Source organism: Lithobates pipiens, unplaced genomic scaffold, assembly GCF_037356315.1.
Source record: "Lithobates pipiens isolate NorthernLeopardFrog02 unplaced genomic scaffold, aLitPip1_a1.2 Scaffold_10, whole genome shotgun sequence".
NCBI classification, from domain to species: Eukaryota; Metazoa; Chordata; class Amphibia; order Anura; family Ranidae; genus Lithobates; species Lithobates pipiens.
In genome coordinates, this window is record NW_027507686.1 from 162,594,245 (window position 1) to 162,617,809 (window position 23,565).

Consider the following 23,565-nt stretch of genomic DNA (forward strand, 5'->3'; position numbering starts at 1 on the left):
AGGCAAGGTAAATCTCTTTGAGTGATAAATAAATAATCCAACCTGGAGTAACGATTGTGGGGGATTGAGAAATATGAATAATCCCGTTCTTGGGGGTGCAGAGTTCGCCATGAGTCATGTAGGCACAGCTCATGTAGATGTGTTTTAATGGCACGTAACGCTTTGAAAGGGAGGGAAGAGGTGTCAGTAGAGGAATCAAGAGTCGGGTTAAGAGGGACATTGAAGTCTCCACCTAAAATGAGCATACCATCCTGGAAAAGAGATAAATCCTTCAAAATTGATTTAAAAAAGGCTGGTTGGCCAGTATTCGGGGCATACACATTGGCTACAGTAATACGTTTGTCTCCTAGGCTACCTTTCAAGAAGATAAATCTGGCTTCGGGGTCTATCATGGTCTCACTAATTTGAAAGTGGCATGTTTTGGCTATAAGGATCGAAACCCCTTTAGATTTCGTGAGAGGGTTGGGAGCATGGTATACACGCGGGTAGCGATGATTGGAGAGTTTCGGACTAGAGCTAGATTTGAAATGTGTTTCTTGTAATAGAACCAAATCTGCTTTACATTTGTGGGCAAAAAGCAGAACTTGAGATCTCTTTTCGGGTATATTGAGACCTCTCACATTTAGAGAAACTATTTTGAGTGAGTCCCGCGTGTTTAGTTTGTGTTTAGTGGACATGATATGGGTGAGCTAGTCGCGAGAAAGGCGTAAGGTGCGGAGTGGGGCGTTCACCTAGTAGAAATTAATCAAGCTTGGGTAGTGCTCAACAAAATGTCTTGCAGACTTCGGCTAGGTGAGTATTGTGATACAAAGAGAATGCGCAGGGGGAAGGGAGCTGGAGTCCCGCCACAAGATACAGATAGAGGGTAGAGAAAGGGAGGGATAAGGATACCACGGGACCCGCAGTCAGTAAGCTGCGAGGATAGAGAATGTCTTAGATAGTACTAGGAATTCTCTGAAGTTAAGCCGGGGAAATGCAAGTCCTGCTTGCACTTCCACAGAAAGTCGCGGGGTAGACCCCGTGACCAGTGTCCGGTTTTGGTCGGTGGACGCTGAAGACTTAGGATGCAATAAATTTTAGCATGGAAGTGCCACCTTGAGGGGAGAAAGCCTTAAGCTGTCAAAGGTGGAAGCTCAAAAAATGAGCGAAAAAACAAATAGTAAAAAACAAATCACGAAAACGACAAAGCCACGAAAACGAAAAACATCAAATATCCCGCTGAGAGAGGACTTAAAGAACAAAAAAGAGGGACCCCAGATACCCTGGGGTCCTTGAGTTAGGGAAGCCAAGTGATGAAATTTGTTGGGAGGTGCATCCTTTAGCCGCCTATATGAGGCACCAGATTCCTATTCATCAGTAAGCGAGAGCGATAACTTCCTCAAAGTTGCTTTAAGTAATATGAAATAGGCACGCATAGAGCATGTGCCTTTAAGGTAACATTTAAAGTCAAATAACAACAATCTGCACTATAGTAGTGTTGGAGCTCTCTATGTATAGTGTAGGCCTACTATGTCCGATATGAAAGTGGAGTGTATTATTCCCACCAAAAATTACATTTAACAAATACTCAAACGAGGAGAGAAAAAGAACCCGATTAGAAGATCCCCGCAAGAGGGGCTCATGCTCATTCTCAGATGGCTAAAAAGACCACCAGAGAATGAGTCAACCGCTTCTTCTCTCAACAAATAAAAAGCAATTATCACATTTAATAACCGGGTCACAGTGGACCAATAATAACTATGGTAACAATTAGTATGTTCTCTAGGAGATGTAGTCTCTGGGGAGATAGTTGAAAAACAAAACAATGACCGAGTTCTATTGTATACTCATGTACCCAGCTTGGGGGATCAAAAAACAGCGCGACATATCATGAAATTGAAGAATTTGCCTACTGATCCCAGCTAGGAGTAACCAGTTATGTAATGAAAAAGAAGGACATGAATAAGGATAAAATAAATACCAAATGAGGATACATAAAAAGAGAGTAAGGAAAGCTGAAAAAATAAAGTTGCAGTGAGGGTGTGGTGCGAGGGAGGGAACAGCGTAGTCTAAGGTCCCCTCCCTCCCGCCCCACCCCCGGACCCCTGAGAAAGTTGCATCCAAGGGTATGCATCTAAACCGACTATTGTACCCATAAAGAAAAATGTCAAGTACCTGAGGGCAATAGCGAACTTAGGGTCCTATACATCTAAAAAATTCCCCACGAAGCAGTGTCTGCTATCATACATACCGATGATTCTAATCTCCTATCAGTAAAATAGAATTGAAGGCTACGGTCCGACGGTCTGAATGCAAGACATATCAAACACTGTCGATGAATGAGTAAATGAAGTCATTAGGGACAGTTCGGTGGGTCACAGAGTCCAGTGGTCAGATAATAGCAGATTATAATATGGGATAGAGAGAAGTGCAAAGTCACAGGTAAAAGCCAGAGAACTAGGAGGAGGCAAAGGACTTGGTGGAGAGAAAGGATGCAGCCAGCGAGAGGAAAAGAAGTTTGAAATACTGAACTAATAGGGAGGAAAAAAGTAGCAAGAAAGGAGAGAGCAGAGGGAAGAAAGTCAGTAGATTCAGACCCCATTAGGATGAGCAATATCCAGTTCAACGGTCTCGACGGGCTCTCCTGGAAGTGGGAGCTCTTTGCAGAGTAGTATCAGAGTCAGCTCCGTGCCTTGAGGAAAGATGCCCTGGATCCGAAGGTGATCGACGTCTTCTGTAGCGGGAACGTTGATAGTCCATTGGTTCTGCATAAGTATCGGCTTGCCTTGTAGAGGGAGGGCGGAACTCGGCGTACCATTCGGGTACCTCCGTGTACGGTATATCCAGCGTTTCGCAGAAGTGCCGTAAATCTTCCGGTACCCTTAACAGGGCGGATCTTCCCCCAGAAGAAGCGGACAGAGCGAAGGGGAATCTCCAGCGATAGGGGATGCCTTTGGCGCGAAGAGTGTCTAGAAGGGGGCGGAGTTCCCTGCGCCTCTGCAAAGTAATGGAGGACAGATCTTGAAATAGAGAGATATGGGCGCCATTATAGGTGATCTGTTCGGTAGCCCTTCTGGCTCTGTGCAAAATGTCCTCTTTCAAAACGTAATCGACCACACAACATATAACATCTCGTGGAGGATCCGAATCTTTACCTTTGGGACGTAGAGCCCTATGCGCGCGTTCTAACTCAATCGGAGTATCCAAAGGCCGCTCCAGGATAGTGTTAAACACTCCTATGACATTCGCCTTGAGGTTGACGGAATCCGACGATTCTGGGAGGCCTCTTAGACGGATGTTGTGGCGTCTGCCACGATTGTCCAAGTCTTCGGTATGTCGGTTAAGATCCCGGAGCTGCAGAGTATGTGTGTCAATAAGCTGACAAGCCTTCTTCAAGACCGAGGAGTGTGTGGATGTGGTCTTCTCCACATCGGTGATGCGAGTCGCCATAGCTTGAATGTCCATCCGCAAATCTGATATCGCGCTTGTCAAGGCAGCTGTTAGAGAATCTTTGATATCAGCTGCTACTGATCTCAGGTCATGGATGCTCGGTTGGTGGTGAGGGGTGAGAATCACCTCATCCGATCTCGGAGAATTTCTCTGTGAGGGGCTGGCGTGTCTTGCGGCCTGTGCAGACAGTCCTCGTGAGGCCGCCATATTAGAGGTATAGGAGCGGAACATTTCTGGTATGTGCTGCTGGCTTCTGTCGGTCTCGTCTCTCGGAGAACGCGATCGGGAAGCCGACGAGCTGCGCGAAGAAGTTCCCATAGTTTTGAGCAGGTTGAAAGGGCAAAAGCCTCCGTTAGGTGCCGAAAAATGTCCTCGTCAGCGGGAGCTAATAGATTAAGCTGCCATCTTCAACAGAGGTCAGGCCACGCCCCTCTATTGTTTGAAATATATCTAACCTGTGTCCTTTCTAAATGGACTAAATATTTAATAGATATACATTGATATACATATATAACCATTTTATACAATGGGGATTATTCAAAATTATGTTAAGCATATTTTATATTATATCGTTTACTATCATTCCTGAACAAAAAGATATATTGGTTAGAACATATATAAAAAAAATACACATTATAAATATAAAATATTAACTTAAAGAGATAAAACACCAAACACATGTGAGACACCTGGTGGTTGAAGGTGCTATTACCTTAAAATCATTAGACTCCTGGGAAAGGTTGCCTACCAATGAGGAGGGAACACATACCTTCTGGGCAGAACTTATAATTTTATGATCTTTTTGTTTAAGATTTTATTTAAGAAACAAGAAAGATGCCATAGAGGAAGCTGAGGGACCCACCCTGAGAAGGGACACTGGAAGACTCCCAGACAAACTGATACTCATGCACCATGCATGAATACACATTTTTACATTCATGAAGATCCCTGCTCCTTGGAACTCGGAGGTCACACAAAGTAATTCCTCTGTAAGAGAATCCATGTTGAATGCCCTGGCAGCCATCTTAAAAATCCTGGTAACCAACAATCCACACTAATAGCCATATTTGGAATGGGTAAATATTTGTTTATTATATCTTCTATGTTCTCTTAAATATTGATGTTTTGAATATACTATTATTGAAAATCCTTCTCCCGAATCAATAACCGCCTTTTAGATTGTTTCTCTAAATTTAATTTTTCATTATAAATTTCTTTTTGCATAGATGCCAATTTTATTGACAAACAAATGTCTAATTTATTTCACATTGTTAACCACTTACTTACCTGCAGTATAGTAATGGTTGGACGTATGAAATACAGACGTTCTGTTTAATTGTCAATTATCAAAAGGTTATTGATTCTACCGAGATACCGTGATAATGGTGATAATTAAGTTCAAAGTACTATACGCCCATGTTGTGGGTGTCTCCATTAATTGTCAAGGTGTTCATGTGACACAATCGATATTTTAATTTCATGTAAATATTTGTCTTTTGTCAACCAATAAATGTAACAATTTTTTATGATCACTTGTCTCCGTGAATAAGTTTCACATGTATAGACTGTGTCATATAGATTGATTTTGTATCTTAAAAATATCTTTGTTAAAAATTACTTAAATACTGTGCGGGAAACTGTCCTTAAAAAGCACAACAATGCCATCACAGATTCAAAATGGTAGGTTAAAAAAATTAGGCAAGATAAAACAAATCTAGAGGGGCTAGAAAAAAGCTATGTGACAGAAACAAAATGTAACTTTCAATTCTAGGTTTAGCCCACTGCCAATACCTCCTCCTTTCCAAATCCCTAGAGGCCCCACCCATGTGTGTTTTTTGTTTGTGTTCCAACTTTTTTCAGATTGCTTCTGTCCAGTCAAGTGATACACAGTGTCTTCTTCTGCTTCAACTTTTTTCTCCCAAAAGAGTCCAAGCTAGTCTTTTACAACATAAATTAAGAGACCCCAGAAGATACAGTACCCCTCCTGAAATAAAAAGCCCACTTTAAAAAAAATAACTTAAAATAAAGGCCATATCCACATAATAAAATAACATATCCCCAAAATATCACCTCCTGAAACAAAAGCCCAACTTTTTTTAAGGCCTCGGGCACTCTGGATGTCTTTAACGCTGCTATTTTTTGCTTCAATCATTTTTTCTGCAGCCAATAAACTCCCCAGCATGTTATCCTATGTGTCCATGCAAACATAGGTGCAGTTTTATGTCCGGGGCGTTTTCTCCCAGAAGGTTTTGAAAGGAGTTTTCTGCTGTAAAAACACTCTAACTCCGATAAAAGCTTAAAAACTTTAAAAAAAAAAATGGAAAACGCGGCTATTTAGCGTTTATCAGTGCTTTTGACCCATAAGCTTTTGTGGGAGTATAGTTTTGCTAAAAAATGCTACAGCTAAAAATGCCAAAAAACTCTGATGCTGAAAAACCTCATTCTGCAGCAACAGCTTTCTACAGCTAACGCGTTTTTATAATGTCCTATGTGCAGGAGGCCTGAAGGGAAGTACTATTTAAATTTCACAAATATTTGTTATTTATTAATCAATACAGTTTTTTCTTGTACAGTTAGATACATTTTAGATCAATGTTATCTTGTGTGCTCTCAATGATTTCAGTGTATTATTTATTTTTATATAATTTTTTAAACATTTGCCCAAATATCATGAGACCTACAAGATCAATCACACTAACATGTTGTACAGCTGGTCCTATGCTTTCAGAAAAAATATTTTTGGGATGGGGGGTTACAAACCATGAAACCTGTAAGCTAAAATAAAAAAAATATGAAAAATTGCAAACAATATCTGACTGCAGAGCTTGGAAATGAAGGGGGTAAATAATGGTAATGGTACTTTTTATATAAGCCTCCTTGCATTGTTTGTAACACAAATAATACCATGTATGTCAAATTTGTGGGTCAATATGTTCAGTCGGTTTAGATGGGAATAAACATCAAGACAATGTTACAAACTATTCATGAATAGTATGTCGTTTTATGGGAGAAAAACAAAGTTTATGTAAGAAAAGCTGTTTGTGAAGTGTTACGTAATAAAGAGATGATAATCTGTTCCCAGTACTGATAGCTCTAATTAAATTAAAGAGACTGAGAGATTCTGTGTTAAAACGTCCTTCTGGTGTCAGTCAGCTGGTTGGCCTCCAAATGACATCAGAAGTTTCTATGATTTTTCACAACCTTTTGCTGTTTAGAAGGACTTCAGATGACCTATTGTGTATTGATTATACATATACAGTATATTATAGAACTAGAGCAGCTATTGCATATTATTATAAAACCCCAGCAATATAATGTAGCCCTAAAAACAGGCTGTGAAAAGCACTTGTGACAAATAGTGAAAAAGAAAAGAAAATATATGAATAAAAGTCCAACTATTCAGTAAGTACAAAAAGTCTTTAGAGTCCTTACAGGACAAGAATTGTGATAAATCGCATAAAATAAACGCTAGAAGGTGATCATAAAGACATCTTGAAGCAGTGGATTCTCGGTGAAAGTACTCTTACCAGAACCATGAGGTCATAAGTGCATATAAAGATAGGTGGATCTCCGTAGGTCTACCAGCCATTGAAATTCCCAGAGGTCCTCTGGTCATAGGAGGAATGATCCTTATCGTCCCCAAGGTGCCTGTTTCTCCAGGGTCCCGATGGAATGGACGGAAAAGAAGCTCAACTCCAGTAGTGTGGTAGTCATGTTCCCTGTATTGCTTTTTTTTATGTGATCACACTTTTTATTTTTATTTTAAATATTTTATACATTTTGCTGAGTTTATGCCAATAAACAGCCATTCGATATTTTTCATCTACACTATGGGAAGCTGTTCTTTTTTGTCCTTTATGTGATCTTCTATACGAGTTTGGAGTCACTCACCATTCTTGGTTTTTGTTGGAGTTGAGCTTCTTTTCCGTCCATTCCATCGGGACCCTGGAGAAACAGGCATCTTGGGGACGATAAGGATCATTCCTCCTATGACTCCTATGGCTGGTAGACCTACGGAGATGCACCTATCTTTATCATTTCTTTTCTTTTTCACTATTTGTCACAAGTGCTTTCAATCAATGGACATCCTCCACATGATCACGCTTCCCGTGCCACCCATCGCGTGCATCGGCAAGGATCTGTGATCGCAGCTAAATGTAAATTCCAGAAAATGTACCCTAGTTTGTAGACGCTATAACTTTTGCGCAAACCAATAAATATATGCGTATTGACATTTTTTTTTACCAAAGACATGTGACTGAATACATTTTGGCTTAAATGTATGACTAGAATTGAGTTTATTGGATTTTTTCTTATAACAAAAATAAAAAAATATAATTTTTCTCAAAATTTTGAGTCTTTTTCCATTTATATCGCAAAAAATAAAAATCGCAGAGGCAATCAAATACCATCAAAAGAAAGCTCGATTTATGTCAACAAAAGGACACACATTTTGTTTGGGTACAGCATTGCATGACCGCGCAATTACCAGTTAAAGCAGAGCAGTGCCATATTGTAAAAAGATCTCCAGTCTTTAGGCAGCCAAATGGTCCGGGGCTTAAGTGGTTAATCACCACTGTGTTTTTTTATTTTTTGCTAAACGAATAAAGAAAATAATTTAGAAAAAATGTTTGTTTGTATTTTACAAAAAGTTGTCACTAAATGATATATTGATCAAACATGCCATGGGCATATGTGGAATTACACCTCAAAATACATTCTGCTGCTTCTCCAGAGTACGGGGATACCACATTTTTGGGGACTTTTTTGGAGTCTAGCCGCGTACGGGGCCCCGAAATCCAAACACCTCCTTCAGGATTTCTAAGGGCGCAAATTTTTGATTTGACTCCTCAATACCTATCACAGTTTTGAAGCCCATAAAATGCCAAGATGGCACAAAACCCCCCGAAATGACCCTGTTTTGGAAAGTAGACACCCCAAGCTATTTACTGAGAGGCAGGTTGAGTCCATGGAACATTTTATATTTTGCCACAAGTTGCAGGAAAATGCCAAACTTTTTTTTTTTTGCACAAGTTGTCAGTACATGATATATTGCTCAAACATGCCATGGGCATATGTAGAATCACACCCCAAAATACATTCTGCTGCTTCTTCTGAGTACAGGGATACCACATGCGTGGGACTTTTTCGGAGCCTAGTCGCGTACGGGGCCCCGAAAACCAATCACCGCCTTCTGGATTTCTAAGGTCGTAAATTTTTGATTTCACTCTTCACTACCTATCACAGTTTCAAAGGCCATAAAATGACAAGATAGCACAAAACGCCCCCAAATTACCTCATTTTGGAGAGTAGACACCCCAAGATATTTGTTGTGAGGCATGGTGAGTATTTTGTAGCTCTCATTTGTTTTTGAAAATGAAGAAAGAAAAGAAAAATGTATTTATTTTTCTTTTTAAAATTTTCAAAACTTTGTAACAAAAAGCGAGGTCTGCAAAATACTCACCATACCTCTCAGCAAATAGCTTGGGGTGTCTACCTTCCAAAATAGGGTAATTTGGAGGGGGGGGGGGTTGTGCCATCTGGGCATTCCATGGCATCCAAAACTGTGATAGACAGTGAGGAGTGAAATCAAAAATTTACACCCTTAGAAAGCCTGAAGGTGGTGCTTGGTTTTCGGGGTCACATATACGTGGCTAGGCTCACAAAAAGTCTCACAGATGTGGTATCCCTGTACTCAGGAGAAGCAACAGAATGTATTTTGCCATGTTTGAGCAATATATCATTTAGTGACAACTTTGTGAAAAAAATGTGTCTTTTTCCCGCAACTTGTGTCAAAATATAAAATATTCCATGGACTCGACATCTCTCGGCAAATAGCTTGGGGTGTCTACTTTCCAAAATTGGGTCATTTGGGGGGTTTTAAACCATCCTGGCATTTTATGCACAACATTTAGAAGCTTATGTCACACATCACCCACTCTTCTAACCACTTGAAGACAAAGCCCTTTCTGAAACTTTTTTTACATGTCAAAAACTTATTTTCTGTGTGGAGGAAGGTGTAACACACAAGGGGATCCTCCTAAAGGCCAAAAAATGCCCTCAGCCTGACATTGCTCTGCAGTATTAGCCTGTGCCCCAGCCTTGTGCACCACACAAGGTCTCAAGTTCTCTTGCACCCAAATGGAAGGCTTGATATTACCCCTGTGACACATACAACATTACATTGCAAAATCAGAAGGCAGGCTTTCTCCTACATTTCTCTTTGTAGGTGGTCCTGAATTCTGCTCAGTTCTCTGCAGCATTCTCCTGTAAGCACAGACCCGTGTAATGATGTACTTCAAGCCAGCAACAGCTCACAAGAAGTGGATAGGATAATGCACTGTATCATTTAACCAAAGTTAGTTGTTAGTTTAACAATGTTGGGCTTTTTGTTTTTATTTTATTCTCAAAGCTAAAGTTATACTTCAAATTATTTATTCAAGGAATCAAAAATAGAAACCATGAGGCACTAAAGGTTGCCATTACATTACAGTAATAAGCAGTAATGTTTAAAAAAATACACACTGTTAATGTTATTCTATTTCAGCATCAAACCACAGAATATACACATGTTGTGTTTCTTAATTTATTTCACTCTTCTAGCAACCGGATTAAGTAAATTAACGGAGGCAGTAAGGGGTGTAGAGGATGTTTAAGGGAGTCAAAAGACTCACTTTAATTTGAAGCGTATATACAAGTTCTTTTTTTCCCCTAAATTTTGGATGGGGGCGGGGGGTTGGAGGTGGGATTAAAATCCATGTTAGATTTCATCACTATCCCTGGCTGCGTTTAAGAGATTTCCCCTGATTTTGTCTTAGAAGAATAGGGGGGAAGGCTATAAACCTTAAGTCTGCTTTTTATTGCTGTTTGTGTACCTTACATAGTTACATAGTAAGGTTGAATAAAGACACCAGTCCATCCAGTTCAACCTGAATGAGTGTGGGTGCATGTCTACAATTGTCCCTATCCCTGTACATTGTCCACATACATCACACACTCACATCGGTCACTACACTCGGCCCCTACCCTCAAGGAGCCCACAATTTAAGGTCCCCAACTCACATATGTATACTAGGGTCAATTTTGGACAGCAGCCAATTAACCTACCAGCATGTCTTTGGACATGTTGCAGATTTCTTCTCATAGTCTGATGGAACCTTTGTTACAATGAGAGTAAGCAAAGAGTGATCTCTATTAAGAACCCAAAAAATGGAGACCCCTGAAAATGGCAACAGGTTCTAATTGGAGACCCCTAGGAATGGCAACAGTTTTCACATATCTGGTCTCTTGACCAAAAGCAACATTTTTTATGCTCCAATTCTGGATAGTTGCCATGTAGGACCCTTCCAAACATAAAAGTTTTGCATATTAAATAACACACACTTAGGAATTTGCACAAGCAGCCCATCAATTAGAAGCCACACCAATTTCTGATATCTCAGGACACATTATCAACTTGACTGACCTCTAGGCTCCCAAATACCCCACCGTAGAACAAAAAGTTTAATGCCCTGTACACACAGTCGGATTTTCTGACAGAAAAGGTCAGATCGGATTATGTTGTCGGAAAATCCAATCATGTGTGGGCTCTATCAGACTTTTTCCGTCGGAAATCCCGACTGAAAAAATTTGAGAGCTGGATCTAAAATTTTCCGACAACAAAATCCGATCAGACTTTTTCCAATCGTTTGTAGAGAATTCCGACGGACAATGTGCCACACATGCTCAGATTAAATTACGAGACCAACTCTATTGGCTACTAGCCTCTATGTAGTCCCGTCATACGTAACGAATGTCACCTCACTCCGAACGATCAGATTTTCCATCAACTTTGTCTGACCGTGTGTATGCAAGACAAGTTTGGCACAAAATCCATCTAAAAAATTAGATGTATTTTGTTGTCGGAATGTCTGACCGTGTGTACAAGGTATAATAGTCTCCATGTTGCGCAGGACATTCCAAGATTACAGAGGTCTACAACTTGTTCTAATAATCTGAAAATTCATTCTAGCTAGTGAACCTTGTATTACATAAAGAAGCTAACATTAGCATATTTAACCTAGACTGTAGCTGATAACTGCTGTGGAACTTCCTCCACAGTGTGTACAGGGTTAAACTGAATATTCATTATTCAGAAGTGAAGCAGCATTCTTTAAAGAGACCACTTTGCTTGTCTATGGAATGCAGTGGCGGCCCGCCCATAGGGGGCGCCCGGGCGCCGCCCCCCCTCTCCCTAGGTGTAAAAAAAAAAAAAAGTTAAAAAAAAATAAATAAAAAAAACGGGCCCTTTAAGACATTTAAAAAAAAAAAATGTCATTTAACAATTTAACATAGTGTACTGCGGCGCCGGTCACAGTGCACTATGAGAAGCGCCACGTCGATGCAATCACAAGATTGCATCCATGGCGCTTCATTTGCGGGTTAAAAACCCGCCTTGCGGCGCACTGCAGAACGCCGACTAGCTTCCGCCCGTAAAATCACTGTGATTCTACGGGCGGGAGCATTGTCAATCTTAGACAGGCAGGTCACTTCCGGCTTTCGGCTGCTTCACGAAACCCGGAAGTGACGTCGGCAGCTCTGTTCCTCAGCCTGAGCGGAGCTGCAAGACAGTCAGGCAGGAGGTGAGTCACCGCATAAAGGCTTTCTAGTTTATACTTTGTTGAGAATGTTCATGCATTTAGCTGAATGAATGGAAAAAAAGCTTTCACAGCCAGAAAGGTTTCCCCAGGCCAGGCGACTTTTGCTGTGGCCAATCAGAGAATGAGCTCTGAAGGGGGAACTCCACGCCAAATTTCTGCACGCCCCCCCCTCCCCCAAGGCACCCCCCCATGTTGAGGGCACGCGGCCTGGTATGGCTCAGGAGGGGGGGGGCCCGCTCGTCCCCACCCCCTTTCCTGGCCGGCTGGGTAGCGTGCTCGGATAAGGGTATGGTGTGGATCTGGGGGGGACCCCCACGCCGTTTTTTCGGCGTAGGGGGTTCCCCTTGGAATCCATACCAGACCTAAGGGCCTGGTATGCTCTCAGAGGGGGAACCCACACCAATTTTTTTTTTCAGATTACATAAGGGGCGTGGTTTATGAGAAGTGGGAGGGGCCAAAATGATGGACGGGTCATGATGGGCGGGGTCTAGCGCCCCCCCATCCAAAAACTTCACCAGCCGCCACTGATGGAATGTCTCCAGTGCAGGTGGCAGCCATGGAGGTGTTTAGCTGATGCAACAAAGCAAGGAGAAGGGGTCTGCAGCTGAGAGAGAGCACCACAAAATTGCAGTAAAGGGGGAACAGAAGTGTGTGGCTAGAGTTTACTGGAGCTGTTTGATGCTGTGTCGCCCAGAAGAAGAGTGCTGATCATAACTGCTGCTGCCATCATGCTCTGTGCAATGCTACATGTAAGGGGTCCTAGATATTGAAAGCCCACACTGGGAATTGATGTTTCACTTACTGGACTTTCAGCAGAGCCCTGATCATCAGGACAACTGACTTCTAATGGGAACAATCCAGTGACCGTTTGGATTACAAACACTGTACTGAAGAGCACTCCTACCACTTGTAAGGAAGTAAAGGAGGGATTGTCTCAGCAGGATTTAAAGAGAGAGCTAGCAACAACTTCTATCCGTGTATGTATTTAACTTGGCTTTTACTGAATCAGAGCAAGTGTCTGGAGACCCAGAAGAGTGTTCCCTGGGACATATAAGAGACTAACATCATAGTAGTTAATCCGTTGTCTGATGGGAACTGTTGTGCTTTCTTCAAGGGTCCCAACTTTGCTGGACAACTTTTTTTTTCCCCATCAATCACTGACTAGTGAGATAAAACTGGAATTGTTGTAGCAAGTTAGGGCTGTCTTTATATACTTTTGCTAGGCAAATTCCGTTCAGTTCTGTTAATTACTATGAATCAGAATACTAGATTTGGGTTTAACCATATCTCTCGCAGAAATGTTATTGTCTTATTTTTTGTTTGTACAAATATACTTGCAATTCTTCAAATTTTTTAGGTTATGCTTGGCCTAATAAATTCTTTAAACTATCACAAGGTGTGTTGGTAAGTGCTGGGTGAGCGAGTTGTGTCATCGTCAAGTATGCAGAGAAATAAGAAAAAAAATCAGCGGATCCTCTGGGGGTAGCACTACATATAGAAGCACCTAGTAATGCTATTTAAACATCATAAAACTCATTTAAATATATGATAAAATGCATGGTAAAATAAATGATAATTATGTTACTTTATCACTCTAATAGAGCCCTGGATAGCAGGAAAAACCTGACAGCTGTTATAATTCTTCCCTACTCTATCTAAAAAGAAAAATATAAAGTTTTGCCTGAGCTTACACCTAATGCTGCGTACACACGGCCGGACTTTCCGGCAGAATGGGTCCAACGAAATCATTCCGTTGGATATTCCGATCATGTGTGGGATAATCCGATTGTTTTTATTTAAAAAATTCAGACGGACCTAGAAATAGAACATGTTTCTAATCTGTCCGACGGACTCAATTCCTATCGGGAAAACCGTTCGTCTGTATGCTGCTCCGATGGACCAAATATGACGCAAGGGCAGCTATTGGCTACTGGCTATTGAACTTCCTTTTCTAGTCCCGTCGTACGTCATCTCATTCAAAACTAACAGACTTTCGAACGGACTTTAGTCCGTTCGTGTGTGGGCAAGTCCGTTAGTTCGGAAGTCCATCGTAACTCGGTCAAAAGTCAGTCGGGAAGATCGTCAGACCTTTTCTGCTGGAAAGTCCGGTCGTGTGTACGCAGCATAAGAGACACGATTCCTCCCTTCTTTCTCTTATCAAGGAACAGAACTTCTGAAAATGGGCATCATCAGTTACTTTGGCAGCATATTGTCTAAATACTGCTCTTCCAAAAAAGGCAACGAGGGATGATTTTTAGTATCAAAATGATAACAGAAAAGATCGAAAAGTTTAGTTTATAAAGCCGTCTCTGCCTCCTCCTCAAACCTTCCTGTGTCCTATATGGTCAATTTATTTTGGTGGCATCAGGTGTACACACAATAAAACTGCAAAACCCTGCTGATTTTTAAAACTCAATTGTGATCATAATGTAATTTGTTATATATTTTGGCAATTTTCCATATTTGAAACTCTTTTAGGGCACAGCTTGCTACCCAGCAGGTACACTGGCCTACGCAATAAAGGCCAATATTTTGTATTTAAACATCAGGAGCTCAATTATTATTAATTTTTCCTGCAATATGGCAGCAGATGGGAACCATTTTACCACTAATTATTTACCATTTGCAGTGTGGCAATTACTGAGTTAGAGGGTTTGATCTCATGCTCATAGCTAATTAAAAAAAACAATATGTTCACACAGCAGTACTAAATTCTCTGAATAATCTTGTGATGAGCAGTTTGTTGGTTATGTGAGCTGGCCAAAAGGAATCCTGTATTGAGAAAATATGCAGGTAGAATTTACTGACTGTAACCTCTCTACTAGGGATGAGCTTGGTGTTCGAGTCGAACGCATGTTCGACTCGAACACCGGCTGTTTGCCCGTTCGGCGAAGACAGAACTCTGTGGGCCGTTCGTGCCAAATTCATGTGGTGTTCACGGCCCACAATGCACTGCGCCATTGCAGTGTATTGCTGGCTCATGATTGGCCAAGCATGCACTGTGACCCCGCATGCTTGGCCAATCACAGCGCCGGCAGCAGGGAGAGCCATAATTGGCCACAGGCAGGATGCCTGTGGCCAATTATAGCTCAGGGTGTTTAGTACACGCCCCACAATATATAAGGCCGCCAGCAGGGCGACCTTGTGTAGTGTTCCAGTGTCCGCAGGAGTTAGTGGGCTTGTGTGCCTCCAGCGCAGTATACACCTGTATCTACCCTTTATTGCTGTTGTTCTCTAATAGAGCCATCTGCAGGAGTTAGTGGGTGTTGTGTGCCTCCAGCGCAGTATACACCTTTATCTACCCTTTATTGCTGTTTTTCTCTAATAGAGCCATCTGCAGGAGTTAGTGGGTGTTGTGTGCCTCCAGCACAGCACAATATACACCTGTATCTACCCTTTATTGCTGGAGTTCTCTAATACAGCCATCTGCAGGAGTTAGTGGGTGTTGTGTGCCTCCAGCGCAGTATACACCTGTATCTACCCTTTATTGCTGTTGTTCTCTAATACAGCCATCTGCAGGAGTTAGTGGGTGTTGTGTGCCTCCAGCGCAGTATACACCTTTATCTACCCTTTATTGCTGTTTTTCTCTAATAGAGCCATCTGCAGGAGTTAGTGGGTGTTGTGTGCCTCCAGCACAGCACAATATACACCTGTATCTACCCTTTATTGCTGGTGTTCTATTATACAGGCATTTGCAGGAGTTAGTGGGTGTTGTGTGCCTCCAGCACAATATACACTACCCAATTGCTGGTTTTCCCATCTCCCTGCAGGCCATTACTATGTCTGGAAGGCCAACAAGGAGAGGCAGACAGTCACGAGCCAATAAAAGGGGCAAGCAGGCTCTGTGTCTAGAGACAACAGTGCTGGTCGTGGACGCGGTGCATCGTCATCAGCACGTGGCCATGGGACACTCTTGTCCTTATTTTCGGCAGCTGGACGTGCTGAGTCGCATCATGCCGAAGACTTGGTAGAGTGGATGACCAAGCCCTCTTCATCCTCCTTATCCTCTCTCACCCAAGCTCAGGATACTAGCAAAACAGCTGCCAACGAATCCTCTTCCCTCATCTCAATGTCATCATCAGTCACTCCTTCCCTAGACCCACCATGTCCTCCTGAGGTGTCCCCCGAACTGTTTGAGCACAGTGTTGGGTACATGCTCCAGGAGGATGCCCAGTGTTTTAATGGCTCTGATGATGATACTCAGCTAGAGGAAGGAAGTAGCATGAGCGCAGAGAGAGGGGATGCTAAAGAAGGACAGCAATCTGGCAGTCATGTTCCACCAGCTGCAGCATACTGCCAGGTTTGCTCCAGTGATGAAGAGGGAGGGGATGATGAGGTCACTGACTCCACGTGGGTGCCTGATAGGAGAGAGGAGGAGAAGGCACATCTCCAACGAGGCAGGATGCCCTCGGGGGGCCAGCTTAGGGGCAGCACACCGACTGAATCACACCGCAGAGCTCCGCCTGTGCAGGGCGCTGCCTCTGCGCGTTATTCCAAAAGTTCTTTGGTGTGGGCCTTTTTTGAGAGGAGTGCATCAGATCGCACCACTGCTATTTGCAACATATGTCTCAAGCGTATCTCGCCTGGCCAAAACATTAGCTGCTTGGGCACCACATGCTTGACCGTACATATGTTGACCTGCCATGCAGCTCGTTGGCAAGCATACCTTAAAGACCCACACCAAAGAACAAAGCGGACCTCTCCTTGCTCCTCATCAGCTGGGATCTCCAACCCCACTAGACCTTCAATCCTCTCTGAAACCTGCACTGAGAGGAATGAAGGTGTAGAATTAGGTGTGTCACAGCCAAGTGCTTGCGGGCACTCTGCTAGCAGTACACCCACGTCTGATTGTAGCAGGCAAATTTCCCTGCCCCAGCTGCTGGACCGTCGAAAGAAGTTCACTCTCAGCCATCCACATGCCCAGCGGTTGAATGCTAGCTTGGCTAAATTGCTAGCACTTCAACTGCTGCCTTTTGAGTTGGTAGACTCGGCCCCCTTCCGCGAGTTTGTGCAATGTGCGGTTCCTCAGTGGCAGGTGCCCAAACACAATTTTTTCTCACGGAAGGCAATTCCTGCTCTCTACCAGCATGTGGAATGTCCTTGCCTCGCTGGACAGGGCGGTCAGTGGTAAGGTGCATATTACCGCTGACTCATGGCCCAGCAGGCATGGACAGGGATGTTACCTATCTTTCACGGCCCATTGGGTCACTCTTCTGGCAGTTTGGAAGGATGCAGGACAAGGTGCAATAGTGTTGGAGGTTGTTTCCCCACCATGCCTTCAAAATGCTACTACTGGTTGTGACACACCTCTCTCCTTCACCCCCTCCTCTTCTTCTTCCTTCATGGCCTGTTCCAGTGCTCTGTCCTCAGAATCAGCGGTGCTCCATAGGCGTTCAAGGGGCTATGCAAGAAGATGCCATGCCGTGCTTGCGCTGGTTTGTTTGGGGGACAGGAGCCACACTGGGGAAGATATTTTGTCAGCTCTGCAGGGGCAGGCCGAGAGGTGGTTGACTCCACGCCAGCTTAAGCCAGGAATGGTGGTTTGCGACAATGGCACCAACCTCCTCCCCGCCCTCCGACAGGTACAACTGACCAATGTGCCCTGTGTGGCTCATGTCCTTAACCTGGTGGTGCAGCGGTTCTTGGGCAGGTACCTGGGCTTACAGGATGTCCTGAAGCAGGCCAAGAAAGTCTGTGTGCATTTCTGACGATCATTTAATGCCAGTGCTCGGCTGGCTGAGCTCCAAAAGGAGTTGAACCTGCCTAAGAACAGCCTTATATGTGACATGCCCACCAGGTGGAACTCAACATTGGCCATACTGCAGCGGCTGCACACGCAGCAGAGGGCCATCAATGAGTACCTGTGTGACTACGGCACCAGGACAGGGTCAGGGGAGCTCGGTTTTTTCTCACCACTCCAGTCTTACATGATCAGGGATGCATGCACTGTCTTGTCACCGTTTGAGGAGGCCACAAGGATGGTGAGCAGTGACAGTGCATGCACCAGTGACACGGTACCTCTTGTCCACCTGTTGGAGCATACGCTGCGTGGAATAATGGACAGGGCACTTGAGGCAGAACAGAGGCAGGAAGAGGAAGACTTCCTTGCCTCTCAAGGCCCCTTTTATCCAGACAGTGTTCCTGCTGTCCCACCCATCACACAGGAAGAGGACGAGGAGGAGGATGAGGATTGTGTCAGCATGGACATGGAGCCTGGCACTCAGCATCAGCAGGAGCAGTCTTGTAGGGATGATTTACAGTCCCAAGAAACCCGTGGACTTGTACGTGGCTGGGAGGAGGTGGCTGCGGATCATGTTGTCCTTAGTGACCCAGAGGATTCCGGACCGAATGCCTCAGCTAACCTACGCTGCATGGCCTCCCTGATCCTGCAAAGTCTGCGGAAGAATCCTCGTATTCTTCGGGTCAAGGAGAGGGACCATTACTGGCTGGCCACTCTCCTTGATCCACGATACAAGGGTAAGGTTGCGGACCTTATCTTGCCATTGTAGAGGGAGCAGAGGATGAGAAATCTCCGGGAGGCCTTGCAGAAAGGTCTGTGCAACGCGCTCCCAGAGACTAGGAGGTTACAAACTCCTGGTCCTGGACAACGTTTTGCTGAGGCTTCAGTCAGAAGGAGCGGTGGAGAAGGTGGCCGTCTGACTGATGCGTTCAGACAATTTTTTAGTCTGCAGCCCCAAGGTATGATCGGTTCCAGCAACCATCGCCAGCGTCTGATTTACATGGTGCCGGAATACCTAGGGGCAAGGTCAGACTTGGACACTTTTCCCACGGAAAATCCTCTGTCTTACTGGGTCTTGATGATGGATCACTGGCCAGAGCTTGCACAGTATGCAATTGAGCTACTGGCCTGTCCTGCATCCAGTGTTCTTTCGGAACGCACCTTCAGTACTGCTGGTGGCTTTGTAACCGATCACAGGGTGCGCCTGTCCACCGACTCAGTTGATCGACTGATCTTCATAAAGATGAATCAGTCTTGGATCACCACCAGCTACCAAGCACCTGAAGCTGTTGTAACCGAATAATTGTTTTAGAAATGTCACATCCCTTCAAGACTGCCTATGCTGATGCTGAGTGACTGTCCTGTTATGTTGACTGACTATATTCTTCCTCCTCAATGATCCCGCTGATATCTTGGAAGAACATTTTTGGTTCTGGGTGATGCCACCAGCCCAATTTTTCAGCCCCTGTTTAACAGGGGCGTGTAATAAAAAAATTTGATGCAATGCTTTGCAACAGGGCTCATTCCTGCACTCCAAATAGAGTATATGGGAGAGGTTGCAGTGTCGTGGCACCAGCACCAGTGCATAAGGCCCAATTTTTCAGCTCCTGTTCAACAGGGGCGTGTAATTAAAAATTTTAATGCAATGCTTTGCAGCAGGGCTCATTCCTGCACTCCAACTAGAGTATATGGTAGAGGTTGCAGTGTATAGGCCCATTTTTCAGCCCCTGTTTAACAATTTTTGATGCAATGCTTTGCATTTTTCTCAATGATTTTCATACATATTGCCGACCCCAGATATTATATTAAAACCGCAAGCAGTTTTAAATGACTTTTTTCCGTTAAATGTCATTTTGTGCAGGGACTGTTCTAAACATGGGAAACACGTGCCACTTCACAGGCATACTATAGACACCCCCCAGGCACGATATTTAAAGGAATATTTCACTTTTTTTCACTTTAATCGTCATTAACCAGTTCCCGACCGGCACGGGCGATGTACGTCGGCAGAATGGCACGAGCAGGCATATTGGTGTACAGGTACGTCCATTTTTGTATGCCGCCCTGCCATCGCGTGCCGGTCAGGACCCCCGTGAGTCCGGTCGCGGGTCCCGTGGACTCGATCGCCGCGGGGATACCCGCGATCGTCTCACGGGGTGGCTGAACGTAGAGATGCCGTTGTAAACAGCATCTCCCCGTTCTGCCTAGCAACAAGTGACGCTGATCTCTGCTCCATATGATTGGAGCAGAGATCAGTGTTCACTAACACAAAGCCCGGCCCCCCACAGTTAGTAACATGCCCCTAGGAACACGTAACCCCTACACTGCCACCCCCTGGTTAACCCCTTCACTGCCAGTGTCATTTCCACAGGAATCAATGCATTTGTATAGCACTGATTGCTGTATAAATGACAAAGGTCCCAAAAATGTGTCAAAAATGTCCGATGTGTCCGCCATAATGTCGCAGTCACAATAAAAATTACAAAAACTATCCCCTAATTTGTAAACGCTATAACTTTTGCGCAAACCAATCAATAATCACTAATTGTGATTTTTTTTACCAAAAATATGTACAAGAATACATATCAGTCTAAACTGAGGGAAAAAATGTTTTTTTTATATACTTTTGGGGGATATTTATTATAACAAAAAGTAAAAAATAATGCTTTTTTTCAAAATTGTCGCTCTATTTTTGTTTATAGTGCAAAAAATAAAAAACGCATGGGTGATCAAATACCACCAAAAGAAAGCTCTATTTGTGGGAAAAAAGGACGTCAATTTTTTTTTGGGAGCCCACGTTGCACGGGCGAGCAATTGTCAGTTAAAGCGACGCAGTGTCGAATCACAAAAAGTCCTCTGGTCTTAAGCCAGCAAAATGGTTCAGTCTGAAAGTGGTTAAAATCAGTGCTCCTGAAAAAACGGCGATTTAAAAAAAAAAAATTGCCATTGACCCATGTCCCCTGGGGCAGGAGCCAGGTCCCCAAACTCTTTTTAGGACAATATCTTGCATATTAGCCATTAAAATTAGAACTTTTTATGTCGAACGTTCGAGTCCCATAGACTTCGATGGGGTTCTAAAGTTCGCACAAATTTTCGGACCGTTCAAAAGTTCTGGTGCGAACCGAACCAGGGGATGTTCGGCTCATCCCTACTCTCTACTGATAATTGTCTGCCCATCATACTGATCCAATAGCTTTATTCATTTTTTAAGCCTGACGTGGAAGAAATAGGCAAATCAAAAGTTGTGACTTCACTGTTACTTTCTTATTCTGGGTCGACAACTTAAAAAATACAGGCAACTAGTATTGAAGTCCCCTTTAATCTACAATTTACTAAATGGTAATTGGCCAAGTATAGATTTTTTTCTGTTTGACCCTCTGTGGGGAGCCAGTGTCTGGTCATCTGGTGCCTTCTATTATATGTAAAGAGTGCAGTGCAAGTCCCCTTTTGTTGGCAATGAGCTATTTTCCCTTGCACACTATCAAATGGGTACCTGAGGGTGAGGTCATATGAACAAGAAGGAATTCTTCAGATGATTTCAACTGTGAATTAGACATTGAAGCAATCATAAAGTGTCATGCAGCGATAGTATCCTAAATGGACTATACACAGGACTAGAAGTATGTCGAATTTGAATAAAAGAGGACTTTTAGAGAAATCCCTAATGCACGTGTGCCATATTTCATAAAAAATTTCTATGTAGAGTGTAGAGAAATGTTATACGTTAAAGTGGTTGTAAACCCTTACAACACACTTTGACCTACAGGTAAGCCTAAATTAAGGCTTACCTCTAGGTCCAAGAAATATCTCCTAAATCTATACGGTTTAGGAGATATTTGCCCGAAGACAGGCACCGCTGTGCCGTAGATCCATGGGTTTTGGGGCCTTTTTCCAGGGGAAGTGGAGTGTTGGTCCTTGGCCGGATTCATGGAAGATGGCGGAGGTGAAGAACATGGTTCTGCTGGAGTTATTTCCGGTGGTGCTGGCAGTGGAGTTATGGGGAGAATCCTTCAGGAATCTGAAGGTGCGTTTCCATAGGTTCAATCTGGGGTGGTGCAGGTTATCAACAAGGTGTCAGCGGCATCTCTGCCGGTGGTGTAGTTGCTACAACATTTGATGTTGAGGTGTATGCAGTTGAATGTTTTTGTCTATGCTGTGCACCTACCGGAAGTGAAGAACGTCATAGCTAACGCCTTGTCTCGCTTTCAGTGGGACAAGTTCCGGGAGTTGGCACCTGCAAAAGAGATGCACAGGGTCCCTTGTCCCTTGGGGCTGTGGATGATTGCCTTGGAAACGTCTCTGGCTGGATCAGACGGTCATTGAGTGAGGCGACGTGGGCTGCCTACAATAGAGTGTGGACCGAATGGAGTTTGCTGTTAAAACAGGTTGGGGATGCAGAAGGGACACGGGATCTCAGGTTACTGGTGATACATTTTGTATCCCGTAATTTGGAGGAAGGGGTGTCAGTGTCATGATTGGGTAAGAAGTCTGTGGGTCTCGCATTTTAAATTGATGGTTTAAATTGAATGGAGATTAGGATTTTACAAAGGATTTCTGGGTTAAACAGGCAATGAAGGGGTATCACAGATCCCGTCAGCACAAGGACAATAGGTGGCCGGTGTAATTTGAGCTCCTGGGCAGGCTCTTTGCGCAGTTTCTTGACACTTGTTCATCACGCTATGAAGTGGGGCTGTTCAGGACCGCATTCGCTCTGGCGTTTTTTGGTGGGAGTCGAAGAGGTTTAGGTCATATGTTTGGCCTGATCTGTTGCCAATATAGAGGGTAGTGGTGACATGGGTGGATGTCAGCATGGGACTGTGTGTTTAGGGTATTGATTTACTGTTATGTGGGTGTTTTGATTTTCTTCTATTGCAGGTGGAACGCAGGTTTTGGTCTGGATAATGGGCCACTCATATGTATGTTGGGGTGCAAGATGATGCCCAGGCTGAAGTGAGGCCATAGGGCAGACAGTTGGGCATTTCCAGATGGGAGGCTTGTATTCGGTGGTTGGGGGTACCAGGGATGCTCTGGAGAAGGATTGTTCTGGAAATGCATTGTTTTGCATGGTTGGACAGGCCTCTGGACATTCTAGTATTACATGTGGGGGGTAATTATTTAGCCCCCAGGTTCAAGATGGATATTACGCAGGACATCAAGTTTGACTTTCTGCGTCCCTGCACTGCCTTTCCTGGGATGCTGACAGTGTGGTCGGACATGTTTGCCCGGACCACCTGGAGGTTGGTGAGATAAGTGGAGCAGGTTAATAAAGCAAGGAAAAAGGTTACTAGGGATGTCAGCATGTTTGTGGCTAGGAATGGGGGGCTGGCTATCAGACATCTTGAGCTGGAAGAGGACACCTGGTGTTACCTTTGAGGAGATGGAGTGCACCTTAATGCTGTGGCTATAGACATGTGGGCGTTGGGATTACAGGATGGCATACAGAGAGCATTGAGTGTGTGGAGGTGCGCTCAAGGGTAAGGTTTTACCCTTGTTTGCTGTGGCAGGTGTTGATCTTTGCGGGTGAAGGAAGAAACCCCCAGATAAGGTGAATGAGAGACCCATCGGTGGTATGGGCCCGTTGGTGGTATTCCAGCTAACGTTGGTTTAGCTGGAATTTGGTGAAAGGGTGCACTGCGGTTAGTGGTTTGGTTGTCTCCAAGCTAGCATGTCAGCTGGAGGCCTATTTTCAGTTAAAGGTACCGCAGTGCATGATGATGATCATTATGTTAATTCTGGGGGGATGTCCTGCAAAGACCA